Source organism: Sus scrofa, chromosome 8 (assembly GCF_000003025.6).
Source record: "Sus scrofa isolate TJ Tabasco breed Duroc chromosome 8, Sscrofa11.1, whole genome shotgun sequence".
In the NCBI taxonomy this organism is placed as follows: domain Eukaryota; kingdom Metazoa; phylum Chordata; class Mammalia; order Artiodactyla; family Suidae; genus Sus; species Sus scrofa.
The window spans coordinates 9288626-9306596 of record NC_010450.4 but is presented as its reverse complement, the minus strand read 5'-3'; the positions used below and the strand labels follow the sequence as shown (position 1 = coordinate 9306596).

Here is a 17971-nt window from a genome sequence, read left to right as displayed (position 1 = left end):
GACAGCCCTATTTTTACAGCAGGAGAGAAGAATGTGGAAGCCACGTTCAGGCTCAGCAGGAAAGCGTCTTAAGCAATATGTTCTCTGAGTACAGAGGGAGCAGGTAGAGACCTGCATGTTACCTACCTGCCATCAGACCTTAGACAACCTGGAGATTTATAGGTACGGTCTGACACAGGACAGGTGCTCTCCTGCTTGAAAATATTCCGTATTTTTGATGAAAACAACCTCACAATATGCTCTACATTGCACAGAGGATGTGGAGGCTATCAGCCAACACAAACTGTATGCCTGCTAAGCATAGAAACGGATGCTAATCTTGGAGGTGGTGAGAACATTGTTGTTATACCTGAAGTTTACAAACATTTATATCTATGCTTTCTTATGTTACACTCACTTTAATTTGTTTTGGTCTTTTTGGGGCTGCACCCACATCATATAGAGGTTTCCAGGCTAGGGGTCGAAACAGCTACATGCCAGCCTACACCACAGCCACAACAACGGGGGATCTGAGTTGCATTTACGACCTACCCCACAGCTCACAGCAACACCAGATCCTTAACCCACTGAACAAGGTCAGAGATCGAGCCCACCTCCTCATAGATACTAGTAAGGTTCATTAACCACTGAGCCATGACAGGAACTCCTACACTCACTTTAGTTTTCAACAAGTAGTTATCGTGGCTACAAGGTGCCAGGTAATATACCATGAGCTGGATGTAATTGGGACGCTGAAAATAAAATATAGTCCCTGCCTGTTGGAGTCTGTGGTGTTGTGGAGGGTAAGAGAGACAAAAAGGTAAGTACGGACTCCATTTTGAAGATGAGAAAACTGATGCTTCAATAACATATGTGACTCATCCGTGGAAAAAAAAAATGACATGTGAAAGGCCCAGGACTGCCGCTCATGTTTCCCAGTAGAATGTTTCTTTCTGTTGGTCCCTGGAGTCCTACTCCATTGTTTTCCATAGTCCCTGATCCCAGACGGGAAGCATCCTGGGTCCACTGCTGTTATAATCCTGAGGACCCCTGGCCCCCTGGACAAAGCTGATCTTCTGGGGCTTCACTTACCTCTATCAGGGCATCCCCGGCAATGGCCTCTATCCCACAGGCCCCTGATGGCTCCTTCAGGGAATGGTGTCCTGGATCTGGAATGGAGAAGAGGGCCTCACATTGGGTCAAGCCAGACTTCCAACAGCAAGTAAGATGCTGGAGAAAAAAGGGAGAGACATAGCAATGAGGCATCTGGGGAGAATAAGAAGAAATGGCATGTGAAGGTGGAAAATCATAAAACAAATATGTGGCTTTAGGGAACAATGAGCAAAAGAAAAGGCAAAACATTTATTTAGCCCCTGCATGCTGTAGGCACTGAAAATAATTTCATTTATTCCTCACAACGCCTGTTAGGAAGGAGGACATCTTACTACCTTACAGGCAGTGTAACTGATATTCCTCTGTAACTCACCTGAGATCACAGAATAAGAAGTGGCACAGCAGAGTTTCCATGGTGCCTCTGTGTGTTATGAATGAGACTAGTACCCTGAAGAGGCAAGTTCGATCTGTGGTCTCAGTTCAATCCCTGTAGCTCAGTGGGCTACATATCCATCACTGCCCTGAGCTGTGGTGTAGGTCACAGACACAGCTCAGATCCCAAGTTGCTGTGGCTGTGGTGTAGGCCGGCAGCTGCAGCTCCGATTCACCCCCTAGTCTGAGAATTTCCATATGCCCCAGGTATGGCCCTAAAAACCAAAAACAAACAAACAAAGAAGTGGCAGACTGGGTAAATGAGACATGAGGATGAGTTTGCTAGGAAGCTTTTGGGAGAGAGTTTTTATTCACAAGGGGATGAGAAAGAAATAGCCTCTGCTTCCTCTGGATTTTTTTTTTTTTTTTTTTTTTTTTTTTTGTCTGTGATGCCTGGAACTGTGACAGCCGTATTGCAAACATGAGGGGACCAGGTTAAGGACAGGCGATCTTTGTCAATTTAACAATGTTCCTTTCACCTACTCTTGTCTGCCATGTGACATATACAGAAGAAGATGGTTCACTATCCTGATTCACTGCACATGACAGTTTCTTTGGGAGTTTTGACAAATAAGTTCTGAAAATGGAGTACGGCCCATGGAAGAAAGGGACAGAAGGAAAACAACATTGTAAGAAGGATCATTTTGGTTATTAAATGGGTACTATAAAATTTCCTTTGTCAAGAAAGAAAAAATAATGGAATTGAAAAAAAAAATTTTTTTTTTTTGGTGTTTCCATTGTGGTGCAGTGGAAACAAATCCAACAAGGAACCATGAGGTTGCAGGTTTGATCCCTGGCCTCGCTCAGTGGGTTAAGAATCTGGCGTTGCCGTGACCTGTGGTGTAGGTCAAAGACACAGCTCCCATCTGTGTCTATTGCGTAGGCTGGCAGCTGTAGCTCTGATTCGAAACCCTAGCCTGGGAACATCCATATGTCGTGGGTGTGGCCCTTAAAAGCAAAAAAAAAAAAAAAAATGAGGGCTGTTGAACTATGCTTCCTGAATATGACACCACTCAGAAACTAGACCTCAATGATCATAATTTCAATAGTACAAAAACGGGGCTACAGGAAATGAGTCACGACACAGAAGACAGCTGTTATTTGCACATTTGTTGATTTCGTGCAAACTCTTCACTGTAGAACAGTGATTGACAAACTACAGCCCTAGAGCCAAATCAAGCATGCTGCCTGTTTTTGTAAATAAAGTTTTGTTGGAACAGAGCCAAATCCATTTGTTTACAGATTGTCTGTGGCTGCTTTTGTGTTAAAATGTCAGAGCTGAGTGATTGCAACAGAGATGCAAGGCTCACAGAATTGAATATACTTTCTATCTGGCCCTTTGTAGAAAGTTTGCCACCCCTGATTTAGGAGGTAGAGAACTGAACTAACAGAGTATACAAATAAACACTGGCTTAATCGCATATAAAAATGACCACACAACCCGTATGAATTCTGACCCACAGTCTAGAGCAACCAGCCCCGCAAAACAATCCATTACCAATCAGAAACAACTCAGGAAGCCAACTTCCTACCTGCAAGTATCACTGTCCCTATCTCCACTATCTCCAGCAAATGGTCCAGGAAGCCAAACCATAACTCCTATAACAATCAACCCCAAACAGCCAGGTCTTGATCAATAACTGACAGCTTTCCTAACTTTTACCCCCATTTCCAACTTAGGACCAACCAGAGAAAGTTAAATATGTATCCTAACCAATCACATAGGCTGTCCTATGTCTAGTTACCCAGCTGATAGATTCCTCATGCTGACAGCCTCCAATCAGGGTACATACCAAGCCTTCCCTCCTTTTTCCACAATGAAGTCGTTCTATTCCTCTGCCTGCCTTTTAGTTTCTACCTAAATGCAAGTGACAGTGGCTGACTCCTTTGCTATAGTTAAGTTCAGAAAAAAATAGCCTTCGCTTTCTTACTGGTTTGATCGCTACTTATTTCCACAGAATTTGGAGTCCAAAGAGCTGAGTCCTAATCCTGAATCGGCCACTCATTCCATACATGACATTGAGTAACTTAAAACACTTTATTGAAAATAAAGAAAGAAAGGTGGAGTTCCCTAGTGGCTCAAGGATCCAGCATTGTTACTGCTCTGACTCTGTCACTACTGTGGCATGAATTTGATCCCTGACCCAAGAATTTCCACATGCCTTGGGTGTGACCAAAAAAAAAAAAAAAAAAAAAAGAAGAAGAAGAAGAAGAAAGAAAGGAGGGAAGGAAGGAAGGGACAGAGGGAGGGAGGGAGAGACAGGGTCCCTGCCCAGAGTAGCTCACAGGCTACCTACTCTTTAAGGGTGAGATTACTGTTATACTAGAAATGTATGGAAAGGACAGAAGTGGCTCCGAGAAAGAAGTGACAGATTGTATCTGAGTCATATATCTAGTAATTGTCTGGCATTGATTAATTGATAATCATTGTTATCTCTGACCACTATTAATAGGTTAATTTACCATTAGGAAAATATCTTTTTCCCTGAATTCATGCATTTCTTCCTTTTCAAGCAAAAGTGTAAGCCACTCCTTGCAAGATATCAAGCAGTCATTTGTTTGAAAATCCAATTTCACAAATGGTTTCTCTGTTAAAGTAATATTTTAATGGATCTTGATTCAAATCTTGATTCAAACCCCCCCCCCTTTTTTTTTGTCTTTGCATCTTTTCAAGGGCTGCACCCATGTCATATGGAGGTTCCCAGGCTAAGGGTCTAATTGGAGCTGTAGCCACCAGCCTAAGTCACAGCCACGGCAACACCAGATCCTTAACTCACTGAGTGAAGCCAAGGATCGAATCCAAAACCTCATGGTTCCTAGCTGGGTTCGTTTCCCCTGAGCCATGACAGGAACTCCTCAAACCAAAACCTGTCTAGTTTGTTTCATGGATGCTTAGAAATTCCACATATGATACACTTCTGACTGTTTTAGATATCTTTACTATGTTGTAGAACACTTACTGGATTTATGGCATGCAAAACAAAACATTAATTGTACAAAACTTTCACTAAGATCTCAGGGAGTACTTTTAAGTAATAGGGCCCTAGTTTTACTGTCCATGAGCATTCCACAAATGTCTTTACGTAAGTCCTAAAATGTTCATCATTTTAAAAGCCTTTGAAAGCTAGTTTCTATTAGTTAAAAAAGCGATGTCTGAATATTTGTTTGAATACTTCAACTTGAATCTGAATCTTATAGAACATATAAGCAAAGCTCATATTGTAAAATCTGTAATATTGCAAATTCTCCTTCTATACAAAAGTTGAAAGGTACACTGGACAGTGTCAGGAGTCCTGGTTTTCCCCAACTATCTTAGTAAACTCCAGAAAATAACGCCACATCTCTGGACCCCTGCTTCCGCTCTTGTAGGCTATCACTAAGTGTCTTCAAGACAAAAATGCCATCATCAGTGAGCTCCAGGAATTTTAAGAAGTACTAGTGTGAAATGACATTTTCCAGATGCTCTACCGGGTGGCTTCCATCTTGGAGGAGGTCTAAGCTTGTGAAATTTCAATTTTTTTTTCTTTTTTTTTTTTTTGGTCTTTTTGCCTTTTCTACGGCCGCTCCTGCGGCATATAGAGGTTCCCAGGCTAGGGGTCCAATCAGAACTGCAGCTGCCAGCCTACACCAGAGCCACAGCAACGTGGGATCCGAGCCGCATCTGCAACCTACACTACAGCTCACAGCAAAGCGGGATCCTTAACCCGCTGAGCAAGACCAGAGATGGAACCCGCAACCTCATGGGTCCTAGTCAGATTCGTTAACCACTGCACCAAGACGGGAACTCCGAAATTTCAAATTTTAACCAAACAGCACTGGATTCCAATTGGAATCTATTAAGACTACTATCCAAGTGGTGTTCCCAAGTGGAACAATACTTTGTAGCATCATCAGCAAAGACTGGGATAACTGAAAAGGCCAGTGAAAGGAAGGCCTTGACTCTGCCATTCTTAGGGCAAGGGCTGAGCTAGATTCTGGAGATTAGAGGGTTAAGTAAAACACTGCCCCTCCAGGTCCCCATAGCAAGTGAGAAGAGAAATGGTTTGCAAATAGAGACCATTCACTTGGCATTGATCTCACTGTAGGACCCATTTGGAAAATAAACGGATTATCCTTGTTATTATCAGAGATAGTGTGGTAGTTACTAGGAATAAATCTAGATCTAGGCTTCCTGGGTTCAAATCCCCACTTTACCACTTACTAACTGAGTGACACTGAACATGACCTAAATGCTCTGGGACTCAGGGTTTTCTTATCTGAAAAGCAAGGATAATAGTAATTACCCACCTCATTCTGAGGGTCAACTAGTCAATGCATACGAAACATTCAAACGGTGTCCAGCACACTGTAAGTCTTTTTTAAATATGGGTAATCATTGGAGTTCCTGTTGTGGCACAGCAGAAACAAATTTGACTAATAACCATGAGGTTGTAGGTTCGATCCCTGGCCTCGCTCAGTGGGTTGAGGATCCAGCGCTGCTGTGAGTGTAGGTCACAGACATGGCTCAGATCCTGCGTTGCTGTGGCTGTGGTATAGGCTGGCAGCTGCAGCTCCGATTTGACCCCTAGCCTGGGAACCTCCATATGCCATGGGAACCTCCATATGCCATGGATGTGGCCCAAAAAGCAAAAAAAAAAAAAAAAAAAGAGAGAGAGAGACACACATGTTAAATATTGGTAAGCATTAGTTTCCATTTTACTGAGCACTGTCTAAATAATGTACATGTATGATGTCAATCCTCACTAGGGTAGATCCATTATTCCCATGTTACAGATAAAGAAGGTAAAGCTTAGCCGTTTGCAGCAACATGGATAGAACTGGAGATATCATACTAAGTGAAGTAAAAAAGACAGTGAAAGGCAAACATCATATGATACCAAATATACATGCGGAATCTAAAAAAAAAAAATACAAATGAACTTATTTGTAGAACAGAAACAGACTTTGAAAACAAGCTGGAAGGATTACCAAAGGGGCAAGGTTTCGGGGAGGGAAGGACTAGGGGTTTGGGATTGACATATGCACACTGAGGTATTTGGAATGACTGGCCAATGGGGACCTGCTGTATGTATAGCACAGGGAACTCTACCCAATATTCTGTGATCTTTATGGGAAAAGAATCTGAAAAAGAATGGATGTGTGTACATGTATAACTGAATCACTTTGTGGTACAGCAGAAATGACCACAACCTTGTGAATCCACCATACTTCAATAAAACTCTAAAAGTTGAAAAAAAATTTTTAAGCAAGTAAAGTTTAAACAGCTTAGGTGAGAGCATGATTCAAACTAATCAGGCTGATTCTACTGTTAGCACTAAACCATATAGCGTATATTTTGGGGTGCTAAAGATGATGTGCTTTAACCATAACAGATTGCTATTTCACATTAAAACCCACAGTAATATACATCTGAACATATCATTATTAGAGAAATGGAGCTCAAAATACAAGTGATGCATATATTTTCACTTCCCACAAGAGGGCCAACAAAAACGCCATGAAGTTCATCAAATAATGTACAACAATCTAAATTAATAATGATGAACTAATACACGGTGCCATTTATTTTTACAAGTACGAGTAGCAGCATGTGCAAAGCACAACCCACAGACTGCCCTGGTGATACATAATGACTAATTGTCCTTCCAGAATACAGCGGGAGTGCTGGCAGCCTGGATGCAGCCGTGCGTGGGAGCTTTGTGATGAGGTCGCCTGACTTTTTGCTGAACATCAGTTCCAGCCTTCCACAAACTCTGGTACTGTCTAGTTTCAACTTCTAAAGGCTAAAATGTAACACCCCTAGGGACTCACTTAAAAAGATAAAAGAATGTGGCATTAATTGTGGAAAGAAAAAAAGGGGAACAGGGAGGAAAAACCTAGGGAATTTTGCACTGTCCACCAAAAAGAACTGAAGAAAAGGTATTCTCTGCTTTTCTTTTTTTTTCTTTTTAGGGCCACACCCACAGCATATGGAAGTTTCCAGGCTAGGAGTCTAATCAGAGCTTTAGCTGCCTGCCTACACCACAGCCACAGCAACTCGGGATCTGAGCCACATCTGTGACCTACACGGCAGCTCAAGGTAACGCCGGATCCTTAACCCACTGAATGAAGCAAGGGATCAAACTTGCACCCTCATGGATACTAGCTGTGGTTCACCCTGCTGAGCCACAACGGAAACTCCCTATTCTCCGAATTTCTTTTTTTTGTTTGTTTGTCTTTTTGTCTTTTTAGGGCCACACCTGTGGCACATGGACGTTCCCAGGCTAGGGGTCAAATCAGAGCTACAGCTGCCAGCCAACAGCCACAGCAATGCCAGATCCGAGCAACCAACAACCACAGCTCACAGCAACGCCGGATCCTTAACCCACTGAGCAAGGCCAGGGATCGAACCCACAACCTCATGGTTCCTAGAAAGATTGTTTCCACTAAGCCATGATGGGAACTCCTCTCCGAATTTCTTAAAAAGCTTTCCTCCTAAAGTCTGGGGTACATTCTGATTAAGCGGTTTTTGTTTGTTTTTTGTTTTTCTCACTGGCATTCATAAACTCTATGAGGTCATGGTCACCCCAAAAAGAGAAATTTCATCAGGCTTTATCTTAAGATTTTGTCACTTCTACTTCACTAACCAAGTAACAATTCATTATTAAATCTAGAATGGAAAGGCTTCAGTCACTGCCCCAATGAGATGAAATTATCAGTAAAGCAAGAGTCAAGCTTTCCCATTTTCAGCCAAATAAAACTTGTAGCAGGTATTTCTGGGGGAGCTGATACGAATCCCTATTACTACAATATCCTACCTATGAGCAACTTTGCGACCCTGCAAGAAAGACATCCAGCCACTTTATTCAAGATTCACATGGCTGGGAGTTCCCATCGTGGCGCAACAGAATGAATTCTACTAGTAACCATGAGGTTTCGGGTTCAATCCCTGGCCTCGCTCAGTGGGTTAAGGATTCTGCATTGCCGTGAGCTCTGGTGTAGGTCACAGATGTGGCCCGGATCTGGCATTGCTGTGGCTCTGGTGTAGGCCGGCAGCTACAGCTCCGATTAGACCCCTAGCCTGGGAATCCCCATATGCCACAGGTGAGGCCCTAAAAAGACAAAAAAAAAAAAAAAAAAGATTCACATGGCTTTTATTACACTTTTTTTTTTTTTTTTTTTTTTTTTTTTTTTAAGGTCTGCACCTATGGCACATGGGGGTTCCCAGGCTAAGGGTTGAATCTGAGCTACAGTTGCCTGCCTACACCACAGCTCACAGCAATGCTGGATCCCTGACACACTGAGCAAAGCCAGGGATCAAACCCTCAAACCTCATCCTCACAGACACTAGTCAGGTTCATTTCCAATGCACCACAACAGGAACTTCGATTATACTTTTAAAGACATAACTTCCTTTATTTATATCCTTATCTTTATGTGATGCTGGCCTGTTTCCCTGCTCAGGTCTTCTGATTTTCAAGAGTATGTCTGTCTTTTGTGTGTGTCTTTTTAGGGCCACACCCCAGGGGAATGGAAGTTCCCAGGCTAGGGGTCGAATCAGAGCTGTAGCTGCTGGCCTAGAGCACAGCCACAGCGACGCCAGATCTGAGCCACATCTGCGACCTACACCAAAGCTCTCGGCAATGTTGGATCCTTAACCCACTGAGCAAGGCCAGGGATCAAACCTGTGTCCTCATGGATCCTAGTCAGACTTGTTTCCACTGAGCCATGAAGGGAACTCCTGTCCTTTTTTTTTTTTTTTTTTTTTTTTGCCTAAGTTCCCGGGCCAGGGACTGAACCTGTGCCATAGCAGCGACTCAGACCATTGTAGTGATGACACCAGATCCTTAACCCACTGTTTCACAAGAGAACTCCTGTCTTTTTTTTTAAACACAAATTATGTCCCGACATAATAGGTTATACCCTTCATTTTAGCATGTACCCATATTGAATCCCATCCCAAGTCTTGGTGACTCTAAAATATCACATCTACCACCTTTGTCATTAGTTTCTTTTATTTCTCATAATCTGCCCGTTTGTATGGAGACCCTGAGAGCATAATTCTCAAGCTCCTTTAAAATTACTCTTCCGTATGAGTCCCCAGACACACTCTGTGCCTCCATTCTTCTCTCTGATTCATAATTATTATCATTCAAAGCAATTGTTTTCAAGAATGTTTCTCTCTTCCCATCAATATGAGTTTCCTAGGGCCTGCCTTAAAGGAATGCCACAAACCCGATGGCTTTAAAGGACAGAAATGTATTGTCTCACAGTTCTGGAGGCAAGAAGGACAAAATCAGGATGTCTGTGATGTTGGTTCTTTCCAAAGGCTCTGAAGGACCACCTATCCACTGCCCTTCTCCTCGCCTCTGTTGCCGGCAATCCCTGGTGTCCTGGCTTACAGAAGCATCACTCCCATCTCTGCCTCCGCCTGCACACAGCCATCTCTTCCTTCTGTGCCTCTGTGTCCTCATATGGCCTTCTTACAAGGATGGCAGTCATTCTCGAGCTCCCCTAATTCAAGACGGCCTCCTCTACATTACATGCACCGCCATCCTATTTCTAAATAAAGCCACATTCATGGGTAGCAGGATTAAAATGTCAACATACCTTTTTAAGGAGACACAATTCAACCCACACTATGCATGTTCACTCCATACCCCTGCATCTCAGTCAGCTGCACTTGAGAACAAATGACCTGTTATTTAAGAGGCCATCAGCATCTCCGCCTTAGCCCAGAATGAGAATCCCAGGATTCAACCCAATCTATAGAGTCAACGTGCTCCCCACCCCAGATCTGCTGCTCCATTCCAGGATCAAAATGGAAGCAATGAAACCTTGCTTGTGCTCTTAAGTTCTCCATCTTTCTGGGGACTTTTCCCTGGTGATCCTGTTCTTCCACACATGACTACGAGGAGCTGATGATAAGGTGCAGCAGCCATTTGGTCACACCCAAATATACCCATCGTGAGGACGGCCCTGCTTCCTGGGGCCAGACTGGGAGATAAGACGGAAGACACTTCCCAGATAGACCTGGCCACAGATAAATCCTGCCTTCGCCACTTACCATCTGTGTGACTGTAAACAAGATATGTTACCTCTGTTTGCCTCAGAAAAACAAAATTTCTAACAGTACTAGTCATGGGATTATTACAAATATTACAAATGGTTATGGCTCAGTAGGTTAAGAACCCAACATAGTCTCTTTGAGGAATTGGGTTTGATTTCTGGCCTCACTCAGTGGCTTAAGGAGCCAGCATTGCTGCAAGCTGCAGTGTAGGCTGCAGATGTGATTCTGATTTGACCCCTAGCCTGGTAACTTCCACATGCCTCAGGTGCGGCCATAACGAGGAAAAAAAAAAAAAACATTATGTAAAATGTTTAGCTTGATGTCTGGGATAGACTGAATCTTGTCTTTCAAAAATTCCTGCATTGAAGCACTAACACGCCCTCCAGACCCTTTGTCTGTGGCTGTGTTTGGACCGAGGGCCTTTAAAGCGGTGATTACATTAGAACAAGACGGTCAGGGGGACCCTCATCCAATCTGACTGGTGTCCTTCTAAGCAGAGGACACATGGAAATGCAGAGACACACAAAGGATGTGGGTACACGGAGAAAAGACCCGTGAGAACACAGAGAGAAGGCATTTTTGAATGGGTGTTTGCTTCTTTGAGTTCTTTTTATATTTTGGATATTAACCTCTTCTCAGATGTATGCTTTGCTGGAGTTCCCATTGAGGCTCAGCGGTAATGAACCCAACTAGTATCCATGAGGACTTGAGTTTGATCCCTGGCCTTGCTCAGTGGGTAAAGGATCTGATGTTGCCGTGAGCTGTGGTGCAGGTTGTAGATGCAGCTCGGAGCCCTCTTTGTTGTGGCTGTGGTGTAGGCTGGCAGCTGCAGTTCCAATTTGACCCCAAGCCTGTGAATTTCCATATGCCATGGGTGTGGCCCTAAAAAGACCAAAAAAAAAAAGATAAACTCTCTGCTGTGCTCACCTTCCTCTCCCATTGATCAAAATCTAAAATTCTACCTCCTTGATGGAAGCTTCCACTGAGAATCATCTGTCCTTCTTCTCTGCCACATCTCAGTGACCTCAGAGAGTTCGAATCCCCCTCAATTTGCCTTCTCTGTGTTGCTGAGCACAGGGCCTCACAGACAAATTCTTTTTGGAATGAAGCAAAGTGAACATAGAGCTGCAGCCTAGAGTGGAAACTGGGGAGTGCTGAGATGTTGTCTACTTAGGAAACAGCTTTATGTCTGAAAATTTGGCAAAATACAAAACAGAAACCCTTACAACTTGAGTTCCAAATCCAACTGCATTCACAGGGATGGGATTCCATCACCGGCTGCAAGAAACATCATCCCTCAGGCACAGTGAGGAAAACACCGCCTCCTCCAGCAGCCCTGACTCTCAGCCCCTCCTGAGTGAAAAGAGGGGTAAATGGGTTCTCGAGGGGAACCACAGAGGGGCCCCAGACTCATGCCTCTCTGCAGGGCTGCAGACCCAAGGCTGAAACGGCTTTGACCAGCAATTCAAATGAAAAATGGAATAAACTGCAAGGGTTGTCCAACACAGGTTGCAGAAGTGTGAAATTCAGAGTGCACTGCCCATACCAGACCTTGAGGCACTGGGGACCTGACTGTGAGGCAGGCAGGCAACCTGCCTCATCTGATGAGAGATAAACCCTGTAACCACATGGTCTGCATTTAAATCTCAGCCCCATTGTTTACTGACAGGTGCTTTGGGACAACTCACTTAAACTTTCCGGACCTCAACTTCCCCTTATTCAGCACTATGATCAAAGAAGCAGACATTAATTGAGTTATTTAATTAATTTTTTTATTTATTTTGGTTTTTTAGGGCCGAAAGGCAGCATATGGAGGTTCCCAGGCTGGGGTCGAGCTGCTGCACCTGCCAGCCTATGCCACCACCAAAGCAATGCCAGACCTGGGCTGAGTCTGTGACCTACACCACAGCTCACAACACCACCAGATCCTTAACCCACTGAGCAAGGCAAGGGATCAAACCCCAGTCCTCATGGTTACTAGTCAGATTCATTTCCACTGCACCACAACAGGAACTCCTAATTGAGTTCTTAATCATGCACCAGACACACTGCACCAAATCTCCAAGCAGTATGCAACAGGAATCAGTGAATTAATGTACACACTGCTCTTGGTTTAGAATTAAGCACAAGGTAAGGATTTATAACAATAAATGGTGGTTGTTGCTAAGCAAGACATTATCCTCATAGCCTGTAATCAGATGGATTAACAGACTTTTCACATAGCTGAAAGTTCACGCACTAGCTCTGTCCCCTGCCAGCTGTATGACCTTGGCTAAACTTCAAGTATCTCGGCCTTCATTTTCTCTAATCTTCCAAGAATGCATGACCATCTCTGTTCCAGAGTTGGGAGAACCAGGTGGAATCTTGAAAGGGAAACTGTAGAACTATGCGCGTGGATGTTTGTATTCTGATTATTGCACCCCACCACCACCACTGGGTTATTTTCTACCCCGATTCCCACAGTAAATGGCCATGACTTCATGTTTAAGTGGAGAGGAGAGATACACCCGCTCTCCCTAGTGCACAATGGCAAGCTGTTGCTCCATGCCAGGTCACTCCAAAGCCTAAGCTTTGTACCCTTCACATTTGAAGGACACCAATAAGCCACACTCTAGACAGATCAAGACCACTGAGCAGGTCAAATGCATTTAGCCCATCTGTCTATCCCCTCCAGTTGCAGTCACAACACTCTGGTTGCAAGGAGGGCCAGCCTAGTTAGAAGGTCAGTGCAAGAACAGTGAATGACCTGGTAGCCCTCACCAAACAATGACGGGGTGGGAGTAGAGTGAGTAGGAGAATATGGATTTTTTTTTTTTTTGTCTTTTTGTCTTTTTAGGGCTGCACCTGAGGCATAAGGACGATCCCAGGGTAGGGGTCGAATCTGAGCTGTAGCTGCTGGCCTACGCCACAGCTCACGGCAATGCCAGATCCTTAACCCAGGTATTGAACCCGCAACCTCATGGATACTAGTCAGGTTTGTTAAGCACTGAGCCATGACGGGAACTCCAGAGAATCGTAGATTTTAAAGATACACAAGAAATATACACTTCTGGCCACTGCTTAAACAGCACCTCCCAAAGAAGTCCTTCCTGTTTGTGCTGGAATCCTCTACATCCTCAACTAGCCTCCATTACTATCTGGCTCTTTGTCTCAGCTTCCCTTTATAAACCGAAAGATGATAATTATACCCCTTTTACAACAGTGATAAGGACTAAACATATCACACACATTTGTTTACAACGGGGGGGGGGGACGGGGACACAGAGTAAGTATTTCATGTATGTTGGCTTTTACCAATACTATTCCTGTTACCTTTTTAATCTAATCAAGATTTCATCCCGGCATGTTTGATATTCTAGAAAGCATTATGCCGGTAATCTCATTTACAAAGTTGTTATCTGACTTTCCCACTAGACCTTAATCTATAAGGGGGAGGTCGAGGTTATCTCCCCACTAAGTGCTTAATAAATATCACCGGAGGGGGAACAAATTAGGGGTTTGGGCTTAACACAGACACTACTATATATGAAATAAATAAACAACAAGGACCTACTGTGTAGCACAGGGAACTATACTCAATATCTTCTCATAACCTATAGTAGAAAGCAATCTGAAAAAGAACACATACGTGTATGAATGTGTATAAATATATATATATATATATAACTGAATCACCTTGCTGTACATCCAAAACTAACAGTGTTGCAAATTAACTATACTTCAATTTTTTAAAAATGGTAAACTAAAAAAAAAAAAAAAAAAAAAAAAAAAAAAAAAAAAAAAAACAGCTGACTGAATGAATGATTTAATATTTGTAGGACACGATTTCTTATATATATGCTAGACACGAAGAAATAGTGACAGAAAAAAACTGAGCGACTTGTCTGCAAAGGAATGAGGGTGAGCAGTGCACGTCTAGCACCATGCAAAGCCTGTCCATTGATTTATCCTGCCTTCTGGTCCTTCAGTCTGGGAGTATTCCTGGAAAGTCCTGCTCTGGACCATGCCCTGGGTTCCCCAGCCCCATCCGCAAGGGAGTGCTGTTTCTAATCCCTGACGACATCCCACTTCTATAACCCCAAGACACTCCCATAAAAGCAAGACCCAGGGCCCACCTCACAGTGAGCAGAAGGCAGGGAGGAGGGCCCCCCCCCACGACCCCCCACCTCCCCAGAGCAGATTCTGAAGCGCCCACAGCAAGACTGAGTTTTCCTCCCTGCCACATCTGATTTCTTTACAGAGGACTGTCACAGGCAGAATTAAAATGTCCGGAGGACAAGGACATCTGGGTTCGTTTTCATCAGCCTGCAAGTGCAGCTTTGTTGGGTCCAGTGGGGGTTGTGGAGGCAGGGAGTGTTGATAAGCATCTCAATAATCAGGACTTGCCGTCCATGACTTGCTATTCATTTCCTGATCAGTCATCACATTTTGTTCAAGCTTAGTGCTGATCTATTGTATTTAACGCCACATTCCGCAACAAAAAGCTACCGCTGCATTTACAAGGGGAAACCAGCCAGCTCTTGATGCTACTGCCTCAGCAAGCAGAAGAAACTTTGATTTTAAGGCTCCCCCCCAACCCTTGTTATCTACAAGTGTTTGTTTTGTTCAAAGATTGCCCCCCCATCCTCTTCCTGCTTTCCCTTGATGGTGCCAAGACAACCTGAATTACTTAAAGGAGCCCCTTGTCTAGGCTGTTACCCTCTCCTGCTGTCCCTAACTCGGTCCCCCCAACCAGGATGTACACAGCCCCACACAGATCATCAGTCAACAGGACCCACTACCTTGGGCAAGTCTATTCCTCTAAGCCTCCTTTTCATCAACTACAAAATCAGGATGTTGGAGAGTTCCCATCGTGGCTCAGTGGAAACGAATCTGACTGGCATCCATGAGGACACGGGTTTGATCCCTGGCCTTGCTCAGTGGGTTAAGAATCCCGCATTGCTGTGGCTGTGGTGTAGGTCGGCAGCTACAGCTCCAATTGGACCCCTAGCCTGGGAACCTCCATATGCCACAGGTGCGGCCCTAAAAAGATTAAATAAATAAATAAATAAAAATAAGGAGGTAAGGCTGGATCATCCCTTTCTGTTCTGAAATTGCACAATTCTAATCTTCCCATCATTCTCAAATGGCGGGAGTCAACGTCCCAGGTTGTCTGAGAAGGCAGACACTCTCGAAATAATCGGCTACAACATCTCCACACTTCAATTCTGAGCCATTTCATCACTTGCCACATCTACAGACCACCTACCCTAATATTTGCTCAACGAAGTTTAGGTTAACTTTTTTTTTACCAAAATGCATGTACTGAAAACGCCGCCTTTCACTACCATGAATAGAAAGTCATATCATTTGTCATACACAGATGAACCTCTCTACAAAACAGAAACTGAGTCGCAGACATTAAGAACAGGCTTGTAGCGAGTTCCCGTTGTGGCGCAGCAGGAACGAATCCGACTAGGAACCATGAGGTTTCGGGTTTGATCCCTGGCCTTGTTCAGTGGGTTAAGGATCCTCCATTGCTGTGGCTGTGGTGTAGGCCGGCAGCTGTAGCTCTGATTAGACCCTTAGCTTGGGAACCTCCATATGCTGCAGGTATGGCCCTAAAAAGCAAAAAAAAAAAAAAAAAAAAACCACACATTTGTGGTTGCCAAGGGGGAGGGTGTTGGGGGAGGAGTACAGTGAGAGGCTGCAGTTAGCAGGTGTCAGCTATTATATATAGGATGGATAAACAATGTCCTACTATATAGCACAGGGAACTAACTATATTCAATATCCTATGATAAACCATAGGAGAAAAGAAAAAAATTATCATTTGCTTAAATAGAATTTTTTTTTTTGGCTTTTTGGCTTTTTTGGCTTTTGGGGCCACAACTGAGGCATATGGAGGTTTCCAGGCTAGGGGTCCAGTCGGAACTGTAGCCACCAGCCTAAGCCAGAGCCACAGCAATGCTGGATCTGAGCCGCGTCTGTGGCCTACACTGCAGCTCATGGCAACACCAGATCCTTAACCCACCTAGTGAGGCCAGGGATCAAACCTGCTTCCTCATGGATGCTAGATGGGTTTGCTAACTGCTGAGCCAAGACAGGAACTTAAATAGAATTACAACTAAAGGAAAATAAAACACCTTAAAAAATTTCTAAGAACCACAGCATGCTGCTTGCCCCTCTCTGTAGAAACAGCAGCACAGTAAGTGTTAAAACATTCGAGGGTTGGTAGTTTTCATCGTGGCTCAGGAATTAATGAACCCGACTAGTATCCATGAGGACGTAGGTTCCATCCCTGGCCTTGCTCAGTGGTTCAAGGATCCGGCATTGCCATGAGCTGTGGTGTAGGTTGCAGACTCAGCTCAGATCCCACATTGCTGTGGCTGTGCTGTAGCCGGCAGCTATAGCTCTGCTTTGACCCCTGGGAACCTCCATATGCCGTGGGTGTGGCCCTAAAAAGACAAAAAAAAAAAAAACATTGGAGGGGCATGCTGCCCCCCAAGGAGACTTTGTCCTTGTCCTACTGGGCATTGACAAGGGCCACAACTCTCCCTCCGGCGGTGTTGGTGTTATTTAATACAGAGACTAGACAACACCCAAGATCACCCCCAAGGACTTACTTTGGGTAAAATGTCTTCACCGCTGTTCTTTGTTCACTATTGTAATTATTCCATCCAACGCTCCCCACTGTCCATTTCTGCATCGTGATTGTCACCTTCATCGGTGGGCATAGCCAGGAAGCTGGGGTGAGAAAACAGGAGCACTCAGAAATGTAACCAAGCAGGGCCCTGCGAGGCTCCTGGGCACTCAAGACTCTCTGCGTCCTCCACTTCTCGTCTTTAGGGAATATGCTTCAGTCTCCATGACCTTTCCTGAGCTCCAAAGGGCAGTTGCTCATCAGGGCAGGGAAGGGATGCAGAGACCAGAGAGGAGCAGTCAAGAGACAACAGTGCAGCCTTGGGGCAGGGCCCTGGTTCTTCCTCAGGGAATATACGTAACATCATTTTTGAGCCTTTCCACAGAACTAAAACCCCTGTAAGTGGAAGAACAACTTGATGAAGGCTTCTTCATTCCAGGAAGGAGGAGGACCCCCAGAACCAGTCCTGGGGTCACTAAACACCAGCTTTGAAAGACAACGCAAGCTTGTCTCTCCCCTGATCCTTATCTAGGGCCCTATTTTCCACACCCCAAACTAAAAACCACCTCCTAATCTCTCCCTACGGAGGTGCAGTCTTCAAACATTAGCCTCCTGTGCTTCCCTTTGCCTGGCAAAGCAATAAATACCTTTTTCTCCTTCACCCAAATCTCCCCGTTTCTATTCCACAGCAGTGGACAGAGGCCGAGTTTCGGCAACAGAAACACACAGGCGTGTGTATGCACACACACCAGAGAGATGCACACTAGCACAAAATA

The 17971-nt window shown here is 44.3% G+C and overlaps 1 long non-coding RNA gene across 3 annotated transcripts in view; it reads right to left on the bottom strand.

The window, feature by feature from the left end:
• Positions 1 to 17971, bottom strand: part of LOC110262057 — a 248873-nt gene that overhangs the window by 196795 nt on the left and 34107 nt on the right. For all 3 annotated transcript variants that reach the window (XR_002346562.1, XR_002346564.1, XR_002346563.1), the window contains exons 3-4: positions 17179 to 17299; positions 1072 to 1209 (exon numbers count right to left, since the gene is read on the bottom strand). This is a non-coding gene — a long non-coding RNA (uncharacterized LOC110262057). The remainder of the gene's footprint in view (positions 1 to 1071; positions 1210 to 17178; positions 17300 to 17971) is intronic.